This window comes from Cebus imitator, unplaced genomic scaffold (genome assembly GCF_001604975.1).
Source record: "Cebus imitator isolate Cc_AM_T3 unplaced genomic scaffold, Cebus_imitator-1.0 Scaffold434, whole genome shotgun sequence".
NCBI lineage: Eukaryota > Metazoa > Chordata > Mammalia > Primates > Cebidae > Cebus > Cebus imitator.
The window spans coordinates 135,433-158,950 of NW_016107749.1; the positions used below are offsets into that span (position 1 = coordinate 135,433).

Here is a 23,518-nt window from a genome sequence, read left to right on the forward strand (position 1 = left end):
ACGCCCGAGGTTACTTTCATTGCTATCTTGGTTTTGGTGGGTTTTGGCCGGCTTCTTTAGCGCATCCTATTTTATCAGCAGGGTCTCTGTGATACCAGGCCTGCCAAGCTCCTATCTCATCCCGTGACTAGGAATGCCTAACCTCCTGGGAATGCAGCCCAGTTGGTCTCAGCCTCATTTTACCCAGTCCATATTCAAAATACAGTCGCTTTGGTTCAAGCGCCTCTGACAGTGGGGATTAACGACAATGTGTCTTAAGAATGTATCCATGGCCAGGTGCGGTGGCTCAAGCCTGTGATCCCAACACTTGGGGAGGCCGAGGCGAGCGGATCATGAGATCAAGAGATTGAGACCATCCTGGCCAAAATGGTAAAACGCCGTCTCTACTAAAAAATACAAAAATTAGCTGGGCGTGGTGATGTGCACCTGTAGTCCCAGCTACTTGGGAGGCTGAGGCAGGAGCATTGTTTGAACCCGGGAGGCAGAGGTTGCAGTGAGCTGAGCTTGTGCCACTGCACTCCAGCCTGGCACCTGGCGACAGAGCAAGACTCTGTCTCAAAAAAAAAAAAAAAAAATAGAATGTATCTATATGAACAGAAACTTTTGCCTCAGTGATGTGCCAATAAATGTTTACCAACCAGCTTTCTGAAACAAAACAAACAAGCAAGCAAAAAACCCTAATTTGTAAGGTTTGCCAATTTCTGTGGTGTAAATATTCCCACTGTGGCCAATTTCAAGCTATCGATCACTGAACAAAGAATTGGGAAGAAGATACATACAACCAGCTCTCACACAATCACTCTCAACAGCTAGTACACCATTGCTTTCTCCTCCCTGGACTTGAAAGATCCCCCTGGGCTGTCTTTCCCAGACCACATCCCTCCAGCCTAGCTACTGACCCATCAGAGAATGTTGCAGTACAAATAAAATGTTTCCATGAGCTCCTCCCCCTGTCTCTCTGTGAATAGCTCAGTGAGGCTTGTGTTTTATTTAATCAATCAAAACAACGGAGTGTGGGGTTAGGGAGTGAGGGACCAGTGTCCTTCCTCCACCTAAACTGCTCCCCGAATATGACAAAGACAGTTTTCAGCAGAATGGACAAAAATGGAGCCGTGGAGGGAAGTGGCTTGGATGTCATGAAAATTTCATGTGTTTCTGATGCAGGCAGGATACAATGTGGGGAAGCAGGTTAGCCAGAAGGCCCTGGTGCCAGTTTTCAAAATGAATCAAGTCCTCAGCATCTTCCTGCAACAATCAGCCCCTCCCTCAAAGCTCTTCGTATAAAGTCTGACAAATGTAGAGCCACCTAATCAGCTTGCCCATTGTCTCTTTAAAAGACCTCCTCTCCAGACTTTCCTCTGGTAAAAAGAGCAGAGTGGTAATCAGACAGAAAGGTCACATTATACCAAGAAATGTGGCTGTTGGAAGAGGGCCTGCACACCCATGCCCCATCCGCATTTGTGTGTTGGACACATTTTCTCCTTGTATTTCATGAATAACAAAGAAAGCATGACCACCTTCAGAGAAACCCACTTGCTAATATCCTAGTGAACCCACTCAATTGGACCAGCAGAGGTACCTCTCTCTGAGCTGAAGATTGGGGTTTTCCAAAAACTGCCTTACACTACAAGGCTCTTCCTTGATCACTTCGATCCCTCCTGTCCTACAGCTCTAGGAATACCTGCAGGTATCCAATTAACCAGAATGAAGAAACAGGGCCGGGCATGGCGGTTCGTGCTTGTCATTGCAGCACTTTGGGAGGCCGAGGTGGGTGGATCACTTGAGTCCAGGAGTTCAAGCCCAGCCTGGGAACCATGGTGAGACCCCATCTCTACAAAAAATACAAAAATTAGCTGGGCCTTGTGGTGCGTGCCTGTAACCCCAGCTACTTGGGAGGCAGAGGCAGGAGAATCACTTGATCCCTGGAGGTGGAGGCTGCAGTGAGCCAAAATAGTGCAACTGCACTCCAGCCTGGGTGACAGAGCAACACTCCATAAAAAAAAAAAAAAAACTTGACCCAAGTCTCAAGAGTTGGAGAAGTAAAATAAGAAATATCCTCCTTGTCATAAACCCTTGTCTTTGTGACCACAAAAACCTGGTAAATTCAAATAATCAGTTCTGTTTTCCTTTTATTCTCAGTGTTTACATGCACAAGTAATAACATCAATATTTTAACTCTGTAAACAGTTACAATATTATAAATAAGATTAAAAGTTTCATTGACCATCATCCCAAATCAGTTTTACTCCAGAAGTAACAACCATTCACTACATAGTTATGAACGAAACTAACTAGTTAATAACTAACAAAATAGTTATATTAAATAGTTAATAATTAGTTATTATAACTAAAAAATAGTTATTAACTATTTAGTGTGAGTCCTTCCATATCCCCACTTTTACACACAACTAGTAAATGAAAACATTTGGAATCAAACCCAGGAAAATTTAGTTTCAAAGTCTTTTCATTCTACCTCTACGCATTTTTTTCTACACCAAATTTAACCACTGTGTGAACACAGGCTCTTAGTTCGCCAAGGAGCATAAAGAAGTGCTTGCAGCCTGCCAGGCACTGAAGTGGCATTGTTGTCTGGGGTAAATGCCTAAGGTGCATCGTCTCACGCCAGGGAAATCGAGGACGCAGTTGCATAAGAAGTGAGTTTAAGAGTGGAGGTTTAATAGGTGAAAGAAAGAAAAGGGTATAGCTCTCTCTCTTGCAGAGAGAGAGAGGGGCTCCTGAGTGGGACTTCCAGCTCCATGGTGAAATGCACGGGGCTTTATAGAGGAGCTTGAGGAGGCGGTGTCTGATTCACATAGGGCCCGAGAGATTGGTCAGACCAGGTATGACATTTGCATAGTGTGCAAAGAAGCTGGCCATCCCACCCAAATATTTTGTTAGCAGATGGGTTCTTTACCTGGCCGGCGCCATGTCATCTGTTCCTTACTGTACACGTGGTTGACAAAGAAAAGGGAAGATGGAGCTGCCATGTTGAATGTGCCTGGCCCTCAGGTAGCCTCTTCCTATTGGCACAGCTGCCGGCATTCACCTGTGCAAGCTTCTCACTTGCCTTTCTATGTCTGCAGCTTGATTTTACAGGCTGCTTTTTATTAGAAAAGAAATGTTTTGGGGACTGCCTTTTATTAAAAGGGAAACCTTACCAAGATTCCCTTACCCTCACTATCTGCCTAAATAATTTCTTTCTAGCTCCTGTATCAGCACTATACAAAGTACCACGATTAATCTTTACAGCAATCTCATGAGGGCCAGTGTCATTGGTCCCAGTTTTGCAGGCCCACAGACTGAGGCTCAAGAAAATTAAGTAACTGGTCATAGAACTAATTAACATCAGAGATAGGACTGGAAGCCAGGTCTGTCCATACTCTTAATAAACATGGCACCTGCCTCCCGGGACACAGCTGAAATTTGCTGTCCTTCCAACAGTGGTAAGTGAATTGCTGAAACGGGTTTTGTTTTGTTTTTGCCAAAATCTTCAAGGCACAAGCCTAGATAATATCACAGACAAAGTCCTATGCACGGGCCAAAATGGACACATGCTGGTCAAGACAGCAGGCGGTGAGCCTGTTGGACATATGCAGAGAGCCCAGACCTATGGATGAATCCTCCCTCTGTACGTGGTGAGCAAGACACTCATCTGAGATGTTGATAGCAATCGCTGCTCAGCCCAGAGCCAACACATCCTGGTGGGTCTGGGACCAGAGGGCCAGGTCATCAGAGGACAGCTTTATTCAGCAGTTCTCCACTCATTCTGGAAGGCCCCAGCTCGGCCTGGCTTGGTTGTATCAGACAGAGGCCAATTCCAGCCCTGAAGGGGAGAAGAAGAAGAAAAAAAAGCAAACACCAGGAACTCATGCCAAACCTTTGCTAGGAAGCTAAAAATAGTTGTTGCTGCGGATGGCCACAGATCACAAAACACATATGCCAACATAATAACCGTGTATAAAATCACCCCATGTGGGGTGTCCTCCAAACCACTCACAATTAAACTTAAGTGATAATATATAGGACATCATTTTCCAGGTGGAGGACACTCAAATGCTTTGTGGCCTGGACACCCAGGATATGTTGAAAGGGCTGGACTGGACTGAAGACCAGCCAGGGCTTGCATCTGGAGGTATTGGCAGCCTTACCACCAACCATGAGTGTTGACCAGGGACCCACAAGACTTTATTGGGTTACAGGAACCAAGAGAAAGTGTGCCTTGGCATGGCAGAGGTGGGTAAGCCTCTTACCTCAACCTCTGTGAAATAGACATTCTAATAATCATATAATGCCTGTCACATAATGGGCCTCAGTGAAATGTTACTTAGACCCAGGGCCTTCTTGAAAGTATGTACAGTGAAATGTGCAAACAGATCAGAGGAAGATTTAATTGCCATAGCCAAACACAGTAATTCACCTGCAGATGGTAACTGATGTGCAGGAGATGCTAAATATGGAAAGGCGATGACTGGTTTGAGCTGATCCAGGAAAGCTCCTGGAGGTAGGGCAGCCCTTTGGCCATGAGTTGAAAGCTAAATAAGCAGAACACCCTGCTTGGATATAAAGCAAAGCTACCATTGAGAATACCCAGCAGGTGAAATGTAGATGTTAATTAAATATAGATGTGCATATACATACAGATGTGTACAGTGGACGATCGAAAGTCAAGCCCAACTCTAGTGGTAACTAAAGTGTTTGTATGGAGGTGCAGGCAAGAAAGTATCTCAATGCCTCTGTCTCTGAAATGGGCACAAATGGAATCAGATTGTGGAGCGGGACTGCAAGAAGTCTTCTGGCTCATCCCTCACACAAACATTCTCTAGGAGATGGCCAAGTGTCTCAGAGGCTTTTTCAAGATTTTTCAGTGTTAGATATAAATCCCTCAGGTGCAGTTTTGTTTTATATTCTTAAGAGGATAACCACAGTTGGGTGGGAACAGTCATGTGTGCTAGAAGCAGCTGATACTGAACCTATTGAATTCATCTCCTTCCGACTCTGCATTTGGCGACGTCATATTGGTAGAGCATGATGGGAGTATTTACACCGTGGGAATTGGCAAGCATTGTAGGTCTAATCGGGGCCTTTCCCTCTCCCCTGGGGAGCAGATTGTTAAGGATTTGCCAGTGTTTGTTGGGAAATTCATATCAAGAAAGTACGGTGAGTACGTGAGGTCATAATATCTCAGAGTTGAAGGGATTTTAGATCTTCGCCTACCCAACCTCAGATGTAGTGCTAGAATTCTTCTCCCAGGAGTTTCTCTGAGGATGGGACAGTTACTACCAGCAGATGGTGAAATGATTTTTCAGTGTTACATACACATTAACATGAAATCGCATAGCAGAAAATGTTGTCGTTTTAAAATTTTCTTTTGTCCTTTTTTATTATGCAAAGTAGAAAGTCTCAATTTAGTGCTATTCACTCTTTAACACCTCTCCAAGGACTTGTTGCTCTCCCTTTTAACAGAAAGGGCAGGCCTCAGGCTCAGAGCCTTGTGAAGATTAGTACCTAGCTGTAATTGAATACCTTGTTTTGTTTTTATTGTATTTACTTTTATAGTTACTTTCTATTTGTGACATGCAAGAATGGCTTTCTTCCTACAGTGATTGTAGCAAGTTTTCTTTTTATCACATTTCTTAGAGCTCACTTCAAGACAAATATTAAGCAAATTGTAATAAAAGTAGTGTAGAGAGATGGAAAATATCCTGAAGGTGGTTTGTGAATGACCAACATGTCTAGAACACAGACGTGACCTAGGTCAGGCAGACTTTGCCTGAATATGCCCAGTGACGGGGCGGCAGGGTACGGGTCATCACTTTGCAAGGCATCTTCTGTTACTGTAATCAGTGAAACATTTCATTTGAATTAAAAGGGACTTTTGCATTGTTTCTTTCCTCCCCATAACCACCATCATGTTTAAATTAAGCATATTTCTCACAATACTCTCATATTGGGCCAAAACTATTCAGTCTGCAAGGTTCCCAGTTTTTATTCTTGGTTTGTCTTTGGCTCAAGATCTCCATTAACTGTCATGGGCTTATGAGTCTTTATGGTGAACTGAGCCATAATGACCTTGAAGGTCTAATTCTGTACTTGGTGTGTCAACATTTCTCCAGTTGAAGCTGTTCTCCCTATATAGGAGGAATCGGAGTCTGTGGTTACCAAGCAAAAGTGGCAGGATAATTTGTTTCTATGCATTAAATCTCTGGAATTACAGTCTCTAACTCCCTATCTTTGTCCTTTGGAAAACCAGATCCTCGGTGTGATATCCTGATATTCAGACTCAGTGGTAGTAATAACTGCTGTCTGCTGTGGCCTTCCTGTGTACTAGGCCCCAAGCTGACAGCTCACCATGCATTCCATTCCCTCACTTACACCTCACAACACCTCCAGCGACACCTGCTATGGCCACTCCATTCTGAGGATGAGGAAGCTGGAGCTCAGGGAGGTGGAGTCACTCAGGGCCACCTGGCCAGCAAGCAGTGGAATCTGGACTCTTAGATTTGTGACTCCAAATTTAGTGCTCCAAGCTCATGACAAGGGTTTCTTATCTCAGACCCTGAGCTCTACAATGGAAAGTTGAAGCAGGAGACACGGGGAGGTGCCCATGCTATAACTAGAGACCCTTTAAGGAAAAGTCTTGTTTTCTGAAATCAGAAGAATGTGCAGTAAGTGAACACAAAGCAGGCTGGCTTTTTGCAGGCATCTGACACCTCCTCATGCATGACCTTCCCATCTTTATCATTAGTGCTTGAGAGAGAGAGAGAGAGAGAGAGAGAGAGAGAGAAAGGTGGGGCAGGGGCAGCGTAGGAGAGAAGCCCTACTTGACCCTCATCCAGGCAAATACGTACCTCTCTTCTCCTTCCACAAACATGAAGCTGATTTTCTTGTGCTTTAGCCACAATTCCTTTTTCCCTTGTCAATGTTCAGTAATTAAAATTTTCTCAAAATCTGCTAAGGAGCTTCATAGTAGTCTCTAGCATTTTACCATGAGGCAGAGATGTGTCTTCCAGCCGTTTTTTCAACGTTAAACCATTCAGCAGACTTGGCCTGAGGCCCTGCTGTGTGACAACCAGTGCACTGGTCACTATGGGTACAGGGAAGCAAGATGGGCGCCATTTCTACCCTTTGTCTTCATCCCAGTAAGTCCCAACACAGGAGGGGAATAGGATGCAAAGTACTGTGGGAGCGCCTAACTGATGAAGGGGATGGAGGGAGAAGTGTTCCTGGCAGGGGGAAGAGCATCTGTGAAGGCCCTGAGGCATGAGACAGCAGGAGCTCAAGGAGGTCCAGCATGGCCTGTACTACTGGGCTGGCCCATCGCAGACATTCAGAACAGCGGGAATGAATGAATGAAAGAGCAGAGTGTAATGGGGCACATTGGGAGATGAGGATGGAGATGTACACACAAGCTGAGTCATAAAGTCTTTCAAGTCTGTTATGAGGAATTTTGACCTTGAGTCTAACTGCAAGGGGAGGCCATGGATACATTCTACATAATAGTGATGTGGTTATGTTTCATGCTTCCCCAGACATGCCAGGCCCCAAGCTGTGACTATCTCACCACCCACCGATCCCAACACACTCAATGTGAATTCAAAGCTTTACTTCCCTTTGCTCCCAAAGAGATGAGGTGCTGAAAATGCAGCAGACCCAGGGTAATTGGAGGTCTACTCATGAGGGAACCTCTTTGTGCTTGCCTGTTAGCCATGTTCTTGAAGCTGGTCTTACAGGCATAACCCTGGGTGGCAGCTGCCCTGGAAATTAAATTAATTAAGGAAATTAAATAATTGATCAAAGGCCACAGGTCTGGAAGTGATTGGATGAATAGAGATTTAAATTCAGATCTGGGCTGGGCTCAGTGGCTCACACCTATAATCCCAGCATTTGGGAGGCCAAGACAGGAGGACTGCTTGAGTGCAGGAGTTCAAGGCCAACCGGGGCAACACAGTGAGATTCTATGTCTACAAAACTAAAATAAAACATATATTATCCAGATCTACTTTTGCCTCTATAGCATCTCTTTCTGGATGTTTGAGAGAAGTCTTCTGGCCCCACCCATATTTCCTATTTCAGAAATGGGAAGCTGTACAGACCACATGGTCCCATCCTCCAGGCTACAGATGATTGGACCAAAGAAAAATGCCTGATACAAGCTGCACCAATCAGATTTCCTTATCGGGGAACTTGGACTTTGGATGCTGAGAGACTGATCCAGATGGTCACAGAATATAGAACTGAGGACCCCATAAACTCTAGGGCTGGGACAGCTATGATGGGCTGCGTGGGAGAACAGAAGGAGCAAGGATAAAGAGAGAGAGAATAAAGAAATGGGTGTGCAGAAAATAGCATATCTGAGCATCCATGCCCTTTTGAGAGCTCAAGAGACACGGCAAGTAGCTGAGCCTTGCTGTCATTGGACACCATGAGATTTCCTACATTTTAAAAAACTTGAGCTGAATGAACCTGTTTGTTTCTACCCACCACAGACCCCTGAATAAAACACAAACTAGACAACACAAAAGACCTTCAAGAGGGCATGTTTATGAAATGGGTGAACCTCTTATAGGCAGATGAAAAGACTTGGGGTATCCATGGGTTTCTTTGTAATATCTCTGCCAAGCCACTTTAAAGAGAGAGAGCAAAGATATTGTGCAGCCAAGGGAGAGTGAAGGGAGAAAAGTGTCAAAGCACAGGGCTGCAAAATGAAAGATGCTTCATTAGGGGTTTGGCATCTGCTTCTTAAGAGAGCAGAGGAGCACAGCTTAGGCCTCCTTTCTCCCCACAGCTTCACCACTAATAAAGGCAGCTGGGTGATGAGTTTCTGTATCTGGCAAATCCACTTCATTTTTCGTCCCTCTGTCGACTGCAATGTAAGACAGCTCAAGAAGAAATTAATACTCGGAGTCAGTGTCAGCCCCACTGACAACAGATCAAGGCTGAAAGACAAATTGCTCATCGCAGTTCAGGGAGCCGGAGCTGGGAGAAGACAGCCCTGTCGTCCCCTGTGAGCTCTGGGGCAGCTCCCACTGGTAGCTGACTTTACAAGGGACCCACCCTGGCTTCTGCCTACCTATGAAGTTTGCAGGAAGCTGCAAGGGGTTGGTCCTGGGGGAGCAGCCCACTGGATATCCTTGGCGCCCCCTAATGACCCTGTGTTTGCAGCATGTCACCATGTTACTGGTATGACCAAGCCTAAGCCCCTAGAAAAGCTGTTTCTGTGCATCACCTGTCACTGGTTCATTCCAAGTCATGGATTCCATTTTTTTAATGACGCATTGACCACTTGGCCATGAAGCATATTGCATTTTGTGGGTTGAGTTCTGCACAAGCTCCTGACCAAACATTGAGTGGGGGTTGATATCCACCCCTCGCTTCACTGGCTAAACCAAGTGCCCTGGCATGGGGCTGCATCCATTTGGAGAGAGGGTGGCTTTTTCTAATTTGCGCAGAGGTGCTATTTAGATTGATGAAGTCCTGGCAACACTGTATTATAAAGTTATTGGCTTGTTTACGGTCTGTGTCCCCTAGGTAGAATATTAATTCCTGAGGACAAGGACTGTGCTGGAAATACTCCATTTGCCTCTCCAGGGACACCTGCCACCCTTCTCCTCCCTGCTCTGCATTCCAGGAGGAGAACAAATTAATGGCCTCCCTTGCTCCCCAGCCTCCAGTTAGATTCAGCCAATAGAAAGCACCACTAGGAGACCAAAGGTGAAATGGTTTGACTGTGTCCCCACCCACATCTCATCTTGAATTGTAGCTCCCATAATTCCCATATGTTGTGGGAAGGACGTGATGGAAGATAATTGAATCATGGGGGCGGTTTCCCCCATACTGTTCTCTTGGTAGTGAATAAGTCTCACAAGATCTGATGGTTTTATAAAGGGCTTCCTCCTTTCACTTGGCTCTCATTCTCTCTTGCCTGCTGCCATGTAAGATGTGCCTTTTGCCTTCTGCCATGTTTGTGAGGCCCAGCCACATGGAACTATGAGTCCATTAAACCTTATTTTTAAAAAAATTAATTGCCCAGTTTCAGGTATGCCTTTATCAATAGCATGAAAACAGACTAATACAAAAGGGCAGGGGGAGAGAGAGGTTGTTTTATTTATTCCCAGTTTCATTTCTGCTGCATAGGCTTGGTTGGTTGTGACTCTCTGGTCTGGGCTCCTGTCACACAGCCTCTCCCCACACTAACCCCTTCCCTGCCAGCTGCTGCTCCCCCTCTGTGCCCCGTCAGGGTGGTTACAGCCCCCTGATGTTGCTAGCCCCAGGGAACTGCACGATCCCTTGCAGCCTTCTTTCACGCCACCTACATCTGTGCAAATAGTCCCTCTATTCAACTCTTCCTCCAATTCCCAACTTGAGTGCACCGCCAATTTCCTTCCCAGAGCCCAGTTATGATATAGAGACGTTGTTTGGTCCATTGCTGTGTCCCCAGCACCTAAAAGAATGTCCAGCACAGAGAAACCACTGACCATTCAATCTTTTATTTGTTGAATGAATAAATGATGATCCCCGAAGGTGGCAAGCCTTGGTTTTTTGGTGTTTTGTTAAAGATTCATTGGCATCCTCTTTATTCAGCCTTACAGCTCGGCTGTTGGAAATCAGTCAGGAAGACCATTCCTCCCACCTCATCTTTCCACGTTCGGCAGTCCTCAAGTCTCCCTGTTCTCATTTATTTCAGACAACAATTAGACCCTGTCTGAAAAATTTTGCTGCTGCCCTTGCCCTGAGTATGTTGCAGGGGGTGGAGAGAAAAATAAGTGATACCCTTAGAGAAGCATCCTTTTTGATTTCTGAAAAACAATGTTTTTACTGCCATTCTTCTTTTCTTTACACTCATCTGTCAGACTCAGTCTCCTAAATTCGTTCTAGAGGATGCTTGCTGACCAGGGTAATTCCACTCAAAAAAAAAAAAAACAAAAACAACAACAACAAAAAAAACAACTTCAACCAGTACCACAGTAAGCTCTCCAGAGCTGTTTAGTCTGGGGAGCCATGGTGCCATGGCCCCAAATGTGCACATCTTCAGGGGTAGCCCATCTGAGGGCTGTTGGGCATAATGACCAGGTAGCAGCATTCCAGTCCTGTAGAATATGTAGTATTTTCTCTCCAGGGTTTTGCAGAAATGACGCTGTCAGAGAAAACAATGATTTAATGGCCACACGACAGGAGCCTTGAGACTAATGGTACCCAACACAGAAAAACGTAGGAGAAAACTGGAAGGCAATTACGGAACAGTTCGTGCCTACAACTCAGTCATTACCAGCCAGGCATTGCTAGGGAGCCTCTCTCCTTTGGAAGGTCAAATTCTTATGGTTCCAAGTAGTCGGGGGCAGAGCTGGTGCTGGAAAACACAGGGTGGATATTTCTATGGAGAATTGTCCAAAATAATGTATGTAGCACAGAGCACTCCATCCACCTCCCCTCTTCCATCCACCCCTTCCTCTATCCCTCTCTCTCTCTCTCTCTCTCTCTCACACACACACACACACACACACACACACACACTCCAATTTAAATGATTCAGCTCTTCCACTTTCCAAACTCAGTCCCCATAAAGCTTTGTTTACGCAGGCTAGGCAAAGTGACATTGTCTACTTGACAAGTAGCTTTTGATTAAAAACACTGAACTCTGCCCGAGTAATTGTGCTGCACACATGAAAATCATTTGAGGGCTGAGGAGAAGTTCCTCTTTGCCCTCAGGAAACCTGAAATATTGTTGTTGTTTTTTTTTAAAGACCTCTGCCTTCCATGATTTGAACAAAAACTTAACATCTGTGCATTCTAGTATTTGCTAGATTTTTCTGTAATGAGCATGTGGGTTATTTTCCAAACATCTTTTTATGACAAAGCCATAAATTCACTCATTTGTGTTGCTAAAAGGACAAATGCCATATATATACACACATATATATGTGTATATATATATATATATATGTATATATATATATATATATGTATATATACATATATATGTGTGTATATATACATGTATATATACATATATATGTATATATACATATATATGTGTGTATATATACATGTATATATATATATATGTATATATACATATATATATGTTTATATATATATAAAACGTAAATTTCTCTTAACTCTCACCCCCCTTCCCATCTCCCAGCTCCAGAGGTAAATACTTTTATGTATGTGATGTGACTCCTCCAACCCCGGTATGAATGTATATATATGAATCTTGACACATTTTATTTTGAGGATTATTTTGTTTTTCATAAATGGGATTATACCATATATATTTATTTCACAACTCCTTAAAACTTAAATGTCTTGGAGATCTTGGAGATATTGGGATCAGTGCATAAAAATTTACCTAATTGCTTTTAACGGCTGCCTCAAATTCCGTAGTGTTATTGAATCACAGTTTATTCCCCTCGGTCCTCTCTGACGCACATTTCAGGTTACTCTTAATGTCTCACGATTACATGCAATGCTATAATAAAACACTTGTACATGGCCTATCTGGACACATAAGCCCCAATTTCTATATGGGAGAGATAATTATATCAGTTAAGATACTTTTGGCTGCAAATAAAAGAAGATCCCAGTGGCTAAGCAATAAGCTTTTTATTTTCTTTTGTTAAGGTGATTTCGAAAGGTTAGGGCAGTCCAAAGATGGTTAATTCAGTGGCTCGATGCCTCATCCTGAAGCCAGGTGCTTTCTTTCCATCTTTCTGGTCTGCAACTCTCAGAGAGTTGGGAATGCCTCCCCCAGGGGTCATGTGATGGCTAGAGACATTCTAGGTGGCATGTGCAGACATGCCTCTTCAGCTGCCCTTGGATCCCCTTGGCCAGGATTGAGCTGCAAACTCACGCATACACCTGCAACTGGCAAGAGGAATGAGATGACCATGACTATCATGGACCAATTGTGATTCCCCCTCTTGTTCTTGGAAGAAGAAACTGAGAGGAAACAGATTTTATTAATCAAATTAACCTCCAGAAAATTTGTACCAAATTACAGCCTACTTGAATATCCAAGTACCAGTTCTTCCACATCTTCATCCACCTTTTTTATAAGGTGTTTAACTTTCTGCCAGTGTGATGGGCAGAGAGGACATCTTGTTGTTTTCTTGTACCTACCTCATTATCAAGATTGAGGATCATCTACATATTCATTGTTTATTTATATGTTCTCTTTGGAGAATTGCCTATTTGTATTATTTGCCCTATTTTCTAGCAGGCAGTTTGCTACATTTTCATTGATTTGCAAACTTTCTATAGGTACATCCTGGAAACACATGTAATCAAGACATTTTAAAAGATTCTTAAGAATAAACACTTAAATTATATATCTTCTTACTTTGATTCTCAAGTACCTCTATAACAGTTTGGGGAGCAGAAGAAAATCCATTTCGTGGAATAGGTTATGGTGACATGCTTTCTGAACGGTGTGCTTCTGAACAAAAGTTCCCAGACAGATGTTAAAATGCAATTGGAATACATTGCATAAAATTTCCTCCTTTTAGTGTCATCGTGTACAAACAGCATAGGGATCAGCCCAGTTTTGATGATGACCACTTCCTGCCTTGTGCCCTCATACCATCATTTGACCTCTCTGAGTCTTATTTCACTCATTGTAAAATAATCCTCCCTCTTGGCTCTTCCCATGCTCACGTACATTCATGACTTCCCACAGTAGCACATGTGGCTCTCCATCTGTGGTCTGGGACAGTTCAGAAGGGACAAGAAGGCAATGCCTTAAGGAGCATCCCTCTACCAATGGCAGAAAAATGATAACAGATAAGTACCTGAGTTGCCTTGCCTTCAGAATGCAACAACTCAGAGAGAGCTTCTATATCAAGAGTCAGCAAACTACAGTTCGCCAGCCAAATCTGGCCCACCACTTGTTTTTATAAATAAAGTTTTGTTGGAACACAGCCACACCCATTTATTTACATATGTTCTATGGTTGCTTTCATACTACAAAGGCAGAGTTGTACAAGAGACTGTATACCCCCAAAAGCCTAATATTTATGGCGTGGCCCTTTTTAGACAAGTTTGCTGACCCCAACTCTATATTGTTCCCCTGTGGTGCCATCAGGGTTGAGCCCCAAGTTGCCCACAGTGATCACCTGCTTGCTTGTTAACACTCCTTCCTCTCCTTGTCTCACTGTCCTATGGGGGTTTCCCAGGATCACCTCCCAAATACCCTACTTGTGCTCACAAAGCTGTAACATACTAGACAGGCTTAGAAAAGAAGCAGGTAGAGTGGGAAACAACAGGAGATTTTGCTCCATGGTGAGTCTGAGCCCCTGAGCCCCAGACCCAAGGCATCTTTAGGGTTACCCACCTCCCATCACTTCCACAAATTACCACCAACAAACAGGCACACACACATGCACACATGCACACACGGACACACACACACAGAGAACAAGCTTGCCATTCATTTGGGTAGTGGCTTTGCACACATTACCATTGTGAAAGCAACCATAGAACATATGTAAATAAATGGGTGTGGCTGAGGACTTAAAAACTAAATGGAAAATGCAAATAGAAGATAAAGATGCCTTTCTCTTCTCTGCATCAAGGAAAACACCCTGACTCCTGCCCGGTGTGTGGCCACGTGAAAGAAGTAGACTTTCTCCATAGAGAAGTACATCTGTTTAGTCTGTACTGATGCATATTCTCCTATACAAAATAAATAGGTCGTCAAACTTCTCTCCTAAGGGGGAAAGGGCTCCTAACATCTCACTAGTACATGTAATGCTACAATAACGCCACTCTCAAAATGTAGAGGACAAGGCTTAAATACATCTCGCATTCAAGAGCCAGTTGTTCAGTTTCCATGAAGCTGTGCAGTTCTGAGTTAGTTTCTGAATTCTGAGTTCTAACTTGATTACACTGTGGTCTGAAAGACTGTTTGTTATGATTTTTGTTCTTTTGTATTTGCTAAGGAGTGATTTACTTCTAATTATGTGGTCAATTTTAGAGTAATTGCAATGTGGTGCTGAGAAGAATGTATATTCTGTGGATTTGGGGTGGAGAGTTCTGTAAATGTCTATTAGGTTTGCTTGGTCCAGGTCTGGGTTCAAGTCCTGGATATCCTTGTTAATTTTCTGTCTCATTGATCTGTCTAATATTGACAGTGGGGTGTTAAATTCTCCCACTATTATTGTGTGGGAGTCTAAGTCTCTTTGTAAGTCATTAAGAACTTGCCTTATGTATCTGGGTGCTCCTGTATTGGGTGCGTATATATTTAGGATCCTTAACTCTTCTTGTTGCATTGATCCTTTTACCATTATATAATGTCCTTCTTTGCCTCTTCTGATCTTTGTTGGTTTAAAGTCTATTTTATCAGAGATGAGAATTGCAACTCCTGCTTTTTTTTGCTCTCCATTTGTTTGGTAAATCTTCCTCCATCCCTTTATTTTGAGCTTGTGTGTATCCTTGCATGTGAGATGGGTTTCCTGGATATGGCACACTGATGGATTTTGGCTTTTTATTCAATTTGCCAGTCTGCGTCTTTTGATTGGGGCGTTTAGCCCATTTTCATTTAGGGTTAATATTGTTATATGTATTTGATCCTGCCATTTTGATGCTAGCTGGCTGTTTTGCCCATCAGTTTATGCAGTTTCTTCATTGCGTCGATGCTCTTTACCATTTGGTATTTTTTGGAGTGGCTGGTACTGGTTGTTCCTTTCTGTTGAGTGCTTCTTTCAGGAGCTCTTGTAAAGCAGGCCTGGTGGTGATGAAATCTCTGAGTAATTGCTTGTTCATAAAGGATTTTATTTCTCCTTCATTTATGAAGCTTAGTTTGGCTGGATATGAAATTTCTCTTGAATGTTGACTGGATAAACAATGGCAGAAATAAAGATGTTCTTCGAAACCAACGGGAATGAAGACAAAACATACCACAATCTCTGGGACACATGTAAAGCAGTGTCTAGAGGAAAATTTATAGGAATAAATGCCCACATGAGAAGCAAGGAAAGATCTAAAATCGACACCCTATCACCAAAATTGAAAGAGCTAGAGGAGCAAGTTCAAAAAAACTCAAAATCTAGCAGAAGACAAGAAATAACTAAGATCAGAGCAGAACTGAAGGAGATAGAGACACAAAAAACCCTTCAAAAAAATCAATAAATCCAGGAGCTGCTTTTTTGAAAAGATCAACAAAATAGACAGACTACTAGCCAGATTAATAAAAAAGAAAAGAGAAAGAATCAAATAGATGCAATAAAAAAGATAAAGGGGATATCACCACAGATTCCACAAAAATACAAACCATCATCAGAGATTATTACAAACAACTCTATGCACATAAACTAGTAAACCTGGAAGAAATGGATAAATTCCTGAACACTGCATCCTCCCAAGCCTAAACCAGGAAGAAGTTGAAACCCTGAATAGACCAATAACAAGAGCTGAAGTTAAGGCAGCAATTAATAGCCTACCATGCAAAAAAAGCCCAGGTCCAGATGGGTTCACAGCTGAATTCTACCAGATATACAAAGAGGAGCTGGTACCATTCCTTCTGAAACTATTCCAAACAATCCAAAAAGAGGGAATCCTTCCCAAATCATTTTATGAGAACAACATCATCCTGATACCAAAACCCGGAAGACACTCAACAAGAAAAGAAAACTTCAGGCCAATATCCCTGATGAACATAGATGCAAAACTCTTCAATAAAATACTGGAAAACCAATTGCAACAGCACATCAAAAAGCTTATCCACCATGATCAAGTAGGCTTCATCCTGGGGATGCAAGACTGGTTCAACATATGCAAGTCTATAAACATAATTCACCACATAAACAGAACCAAAGACAAAAACCACATGATTATCTCAATAGTTGCAGAGAAGGCCTTTGACAAAATTCAACAGTCCTTTATGCTAAAAACCCTCAAAAACTAGGTATTGATGGAACGTACCTCAAAATCATAAAAGCTATTCACGACAAACCCACAGCCAATATCATACTGAATGGGCAAAAACAGGAGGCATTCCCTTTGAAATCTGGCACTAGACAAGAATGCCCTCTCTCCCCACTCCTATTCAATATACTATTGGGAGTTCTAGCCAGAGCAATCAGGCAAGAAAAAGAAATAACAGGTATTCAATTAGGAAAGGAGAAAGTCAAATTGTCTCTATTTGCAGACGACATGATTGTATATTTACAAGACCCCATTGTCTCAGCCCAAAATCCCCTGAAACTGATAAGCAACTTCAGCAAAGTCTCAGGATACAAAATCAATGTACAAAAATCACAAGCATTCCTATACACCAATAACAGACTTAAAGAGAGCCAAATCAAGAACAAACTGCTATTCACAATTGCTACAAAGAGAATAAAATACCTAGGAATACAACTAACAAAGAACGTAAAGGAGCTCTTCAAGGAGAACTACAAGCCGCTGCTCAACGAAATAAGAGAGGACACAAACAGATGGAGAAACATTCCATGCTCGTGGTTAGGAAGAATCAATATCATGAAAATGGCCATACTGCCCAAAGTAATTTACAGATTCAACGCTATCCCCATCAAGCTACAAATGACCTTCTTCACAGAACTGGAGAAAACCACCTTAAACTTCATATGGAACCAAAAGAGAGCCCACGGAGCCAAGTCAATTCTAAGCAAAAAGAACAAAGCTGGAGGCATCCCACTACTGGAATTCGAACTACACTACAAGGCTACAGTAATCAAAACAGCATGGTACTGGTACCAAAACAGAGATATAGACCAATGGAACAGAACAGAGGCCTCGGAGGCAACACCACCCATCTACAGCCATCTGATCTTTGACAAACCTGACAAAAATAAGCAATCAGGAAAGAGTCCCTGTTTAATAAATGGTGTTGGGAAAACTGGCTAGCCATGTGCAGAAAGCAGGAAACTGGACCCCTTCCCGACACCTTACACTAAAACTCCAGATGGATTAAAGACTTAAACATAAGACCTAACACCATAAAAACCCTACAAGAAAATCTAGGCAAAATCATTCAGGACATAGGCATAGGCAAGGACTTCATGACCAAAACACCAAAAGCATTGGCAACAAAAGCCAAAATAGACAAATGGGACCTAATCAAACTCCACAGTTTCTACACAGCAAAAGAAACAGTCATTAGAGTGAATCGGCAACCAACAGAATGGGAAACAATTTTTGCAATCTACCCATCAGACAAATGGCTAATATCCAGAATCTACAAAGAACTAAAACAAATTTACAAGAAAAAAAAAAAAAGCCCATTCAAAAGTGGGTGTGAAGGATATAAACAGACACTTTACAAAAGAAGACATATATGAGGTCAACATACATATGAAAAAATGCTCATCATCACTGGTCATTAGAGAAATGCAAATCAAAACTACATTGAGATACCATCTCATGCCAGTTAGACTGGCGATCATTTAAAAATCTGGAGACAACAGATGCTGGAGAGGATGTGGAGAAATAGGAACACTTTTACACGGTTGGTAAGAGTGTAAATTAGTTCAACCATTGAGGAAGAGAGTGTGTTGATTCCTCAAGGACCTAGAAATAGAAACTCCATTTGACCCAGCAATCCGATTACTGGGTATATATCCAGAGGATTATAAATCATTCTACTATAAGGACACATGCACACGAATGTTCATTGCGCACAGTTACAATAGCAAAGACCTGGAACCAACCCAAATGCCCATTGATGATAGACTGGATAGGGAAAATGTGGCATATATACACCATGGAAAGTATGCAGCCATAAAAAACGATGAGTCCGTGTCCTTTGCAAGGACATGGATGAACCTGGAAACCATCATTCTCACCAAACTGACACAAGAACAGAAAATCAAACACCGCATGTTCTCACTCATAGATGGGTGTTGAACAATGAGAACACATGGACACGGGGGGGGGGAGCATCACACACTGGGGTCTGTCAGGGGGAAATAGAGAAGGGACAGCCAGGGGTGGGGAGCTGGGGAGAGATAGCATGGGGAGAAATGCCAGATATAGGTGATAGGGAGGAAAGCAGAAAATCATACTGCCATGTGTGTACCTATGTAACAATCTTGCGTGTTCTTCAGATATACCCCAAAACCTAAAATGCAATAAAAAATAAATACATACATACATACATACATCTTGCATCTTCCCACCTCTAGGCATTTGCACGGGCCACGCCTGCTGCCCAGAACATTCCCTTAATAAACACACCTTTGTCCTTCTTTGGGTCTGTTTAGATACCACGTCCCCAAAGACACCTTTCCTAATCCTCCCTGTAAGTGCTCCCTGTCACCAAGCAGATCAGGCCCCTATAACACTGTGTTTGTTTGGCTTGCTAAATGTATCCATCCTGGCACTTACCATAATAACTAAATAAATGTTTGTTTAATGTCTTTCTCTCCAACCAGTTTATAAATCACATCTCTCCTGTTTACAGTCAGCGCCCCAGTGCCTGACATTTAGTGGAAATCAATATATTTTTTAAATAGATGAGTCAATGAATGAATGAATGGACAAATGAATGAATGGATTGGGTAGACCCCTCAGAGAACCCAGTGGCCATTCTTTTAGTATAACGATTCCAAGATGAGTTATTTGATGACCGAAAGAAACTCTCTGCTTCTCAAATTCTAATCTGCAAGAGGCATCACCTGGAGATCCTTGTGAAAATGCAGATTCGAATTCGGCAGTTCGGAGTTGGGCTGAGACTTGGTTTTCTGTCAAGTCCCCAGGTGACACAGAGGCTTCTAGTTCCTGAGCCACACTTTGAGTAGCAAGGAGTTAGATGATCTTAAGCAAGAACAGTGGCAGGTGCATTTATTTTTAAAGCGCTCATTCCCTTTGCCTTCGTTGACATTTATTTTTACAAAAATTCTAAAAAGCAGCAGTGCTTCCAGGCGGGGCAGCCATGCCACTTGGCTTAATTTCCTGCTGCTTAACGTCAGGCCAACTAGTCAGACCTCAATACATATTCAGGATTTTGTATGATGCCATTTCTCATTTCGGATTAACCAGGTTCCTCAACAAAGCACTCAGTACTGCATGACTTTACTTTTTATAAAATGTGAGGGGAGGATGTGAGGTTGCTGAGCTGAACCAAATTCAAGAAGAATCAGAAAATGAACTGTTACCCATGTGTCTCCGTGGCTATTCTGAGCTCCTCTAAGACACAGTGGGGCCAGTAACACCTACTGTCACCATTCATACCAGTGTGACTTCTTTTTCCAAGTATGTGCCTCTGTGTGTGTGTGTGTGTGTGTGTGTGTGTGTGCGTGTGTGTGTGTGTTTTCTCAAAATGCCATCCACATCTGGGTGCTTTCAGGACTTATAGAGGGTATTCTGAACTGCAGACCCTGGGGACTCCAACACTAACCATCAAATTGCAGAAATACCAGACAATGCCTCAATGTCTTAGGCATAGATATAATAGGTATAATGTTAGAACTTGGGATCTAGCCTCAGACTGATCTGGATTGGAGAGCCTCCATCCATACTTCATAGCTATGTGCCTTTGGGCAAGTTACTTAGCCCTCTTGGTCCTCAGTTTCTGCCTCTGCACAATGACAGCAACAATAACCTCTACCAGAAAGAGCTGTTGTGAATGTCAAACAGAGAAGTGCATGTAACGTGCATGTGGTAATGTGCATGTAACGTGATGCTGCAGTGTCTGACACCTAGCTAATGAAAGCTATCATTGTCACTGTTATTGTTGTTGTTGGTACCCATAAAGAAAGTTAAAAGAATTTTGTTTTGTAGGTTGATAGGGCTTTTCTGTATTAGGATAAGTGAAGATCCAGTGTCATTTTCTTCCTTCTGAGCGCTGCAGAAATGCTTGGTCTGAAGTGGCCACCTTCTGGAAGCCTTCCGCAGTGGGATCCCGCAGCATACCAGTGGGTTGTGTGGCATGTCTGAGTGCTCGAGACAGCTGCGCCTTCTACTGCTTTGCGCCCCTGTGCAATTTGGTATGCATTGTTGCAGCAGTCTGGGACCAAAACTCAGGACAGGGCTCTGGAAGTATTCAGCGATCTATGGTTATAAGACCAGCTAACTCAGGCCCTCTCAATTGTTAAGTAACATAAACCCTTTCAGAGATCAAGAGAGGGGAATTTATTCTAGAGACAAAGGGTGTCCTGTGGAGTTCACAGGTAGGAGATGCTGTGGGACCTCCCAGTGGACTCCCAGAACCTAAGATATCACTGCCCTAGAATATCCACCACTTCATCTTTCCCCAGATCCACCCTCTGCAGCCCAGCAGACGTGGAAGAAGGCAGCTACTCACGGAGACCTTGTTTCTCTGAGAGCTGCGTCCTGTTGGACTGTAGCCAGCTTTGAACCATGTGACACAGCTCCACTCTCTTCACCTCTGCTATGGGGAGAAGTGGACACTTGACCCAAGCTGGGCCAATAAGGTTCTTCCCTGTGAGTTTGGAACTAAGGCTGAATTACTCCTGGCTGGTTTTCTCATCTGTAAAATGATGATAATAATAGTAACATTTGCCTAGTAGAGTTGCGGTAGAGATCGAATGAGAGATTACATGCCAAGTTCTTACCCAACACAGGGTGCATAATACGCACTCAATGAAATGACTGTCATGATCATTGTTATATCCAATACCCAATACCATAGCATAAGGCCTAGCACAAAGTGGTGCTCAATAAATATTTATGGGATGAATGAATGAATCAATCAATCAGGGAATGCTATAGGTTTCCATCAGCCATGCTAGCTGATACTCAACTAGCATCATTGGTTCATACCAATGCATAAACCACATGTTTGTGCAAAATCTGTCTTTGGAGAATACTGGACTTTGCCTCCTAAACAAAACCAACTTGAACATCCTAACCCTGGGTCTCGTTTGTGAAGTGCAAGTGCTACATAACAGTTTTGTGGCCAGGTGTGGTGGCTCACACCTGTAATCCCAACACTTTGGGAAGCCGAGGCAGGTGGATTGTTTGAGCCAAGGAGTTCAAAACCACCCTGGGCAACATGGTAAGAATCCATCACCACAAAAATACAAAAAAAAAAAAAATCAGACGGGCATGGTGGCACATGCCTATGGTCCCAGCTACTTAGGAGACTTGAGGTGAGAGAATCGCTTCAGCCCATGAGGTTGAGGCTGTAGTGAGTTGTAATCGCGCCACTGCACTCCAGCCTGGGTGGCAGAGCAAGATCCTGTCTCAAAAAAGAAAGGGCTCTGAGGGTTGCCAGGTACTAACAATACATTTTACAGCTCATTAAATCTCTAGTTAGACAAACTCAAATCATGTGTTTTTGTTAAAATGAGATTTGAGCCATTTCAAAGATTTCACCGCACAGGAAATATGGTTTAAGTTTTCCATTGAAAAGGAGGAGGGGGAAAATGCATTTCACAATAGCATCCAAGAGTTCCACAGCATATTTCTCATTTTATACTTCCTGCAGTCATTCTCTCTTTCACAAATGATTCCTTGTTTTGCTTTCACTGCTCCCGAATGGTGTTTATTTTGTCTGCATCTCCACCTACACCCTAGGCTCACAAATGCACATCCTGGAGATTTGTACCTGCAGTAAACAGGGAGCATGTTTATATATTTCAAATGTAGCTGTAGTAAACAACTTCTGAAATGTACATGGAGTAAACGCAGACAAACATGCTTAATCAACTCGCCCTTGGAGAGCAAGACACAGGGAAAGTTTTGCAAATGGAATTATCTCCCAGTGGTTTAGAAAAGAGCCTTCAAAGTGGCAACTCGTGCCCACACCTGGACGGGCTTCAAGAGGAAAGAAATATCAGTCTGGAGCTTCCTGCTTTTGTGTGACATTTTCAGTGAAGGGATAGAGCAAGGAAATAAGGATTCATTTAATAAATGACACAAGGTCAGATGACCTCTTCTGGTGCAACAGGGCTACAATGAAGCCATCAGATATTAACCAGCACCTTCAGGAGTGAGCGCTCAACACATACCACCTTTGGTGTTGTAAAACAGTGTTTAACAGCCCTGATTATCTTGAGCTTAAGTATTTTAGAGTCTCAAGATGCTGGAACTGTGACAGGCCCTTAATAGGCTCCCAGAAAATATTTGTGGAATTTATAATAATCATGCTAGATAAAAAATGACAGATCCCATTTACCAATAGCTTGCTACATGCCAGACATTCTGTGTTCACTAAGTTTAATTGTTACAACTGTACCTCAAAGCAGGTATTGTTATAAGCACCTTCACCATTGTAGAAATGAGAATATAGAGGCTTAGAGAAGATAAAGAACTTGTCCAAGGTCACTCCACCAGGAAGCAGAAGCTTGAGGATTTGAAACCTATATCTGTCTGATACTAAAATCCACTTTATTGCCTCTTGTCTCCCCAAACCCTCTCCTTTTTCTTCTTAAAAGCATTTTCCCAGAGGCCAGGTGCAGTGGCTGAGGCCTGTAATCCCAGCACTTTGGGAGGCAGACGCGGGCAGATCACCTGATGTCATGAGTTGGAGACCAGCTTGACCAATGTGGAGAAACCCTGTCTTCACTGAAAATACAAAAAACTTAGCCGGGCGTGGTGG

General features: G+C 42.9%; 1 protein-coding gene and 1 long non-coding RNA gene across 5 annotated transcripts in view; one reads left to right on the forward strand and one right to left on the reverse strand.

The window, feature by feature from the left end:
• Positions 1 to 23,518, forward strand: part of CCDC60 (coiled-coil domain containing 60) — a 212,709-nt gene that overhangs the window by 38,128 nt on the left and 151,063 nt on the right. The gene's annotated exons all lie outside the window — the stretch shown is intronic.
• LOC119468452 overlaps positions 12,589 to 23,518 on the reverse strand; it is a 219,333-nt gene continuing 208,403 nt past the window's right edge. The window contains exon 3 of the long non-coding RNA XR_005197132.1: positions 12,589 to 12,864. This is a non-coding gene — a long non-coding RNA (uncharacterized LOC119468452). The remainder of the gene's footprint in view (positions 12,865 to 23,518) is intronic.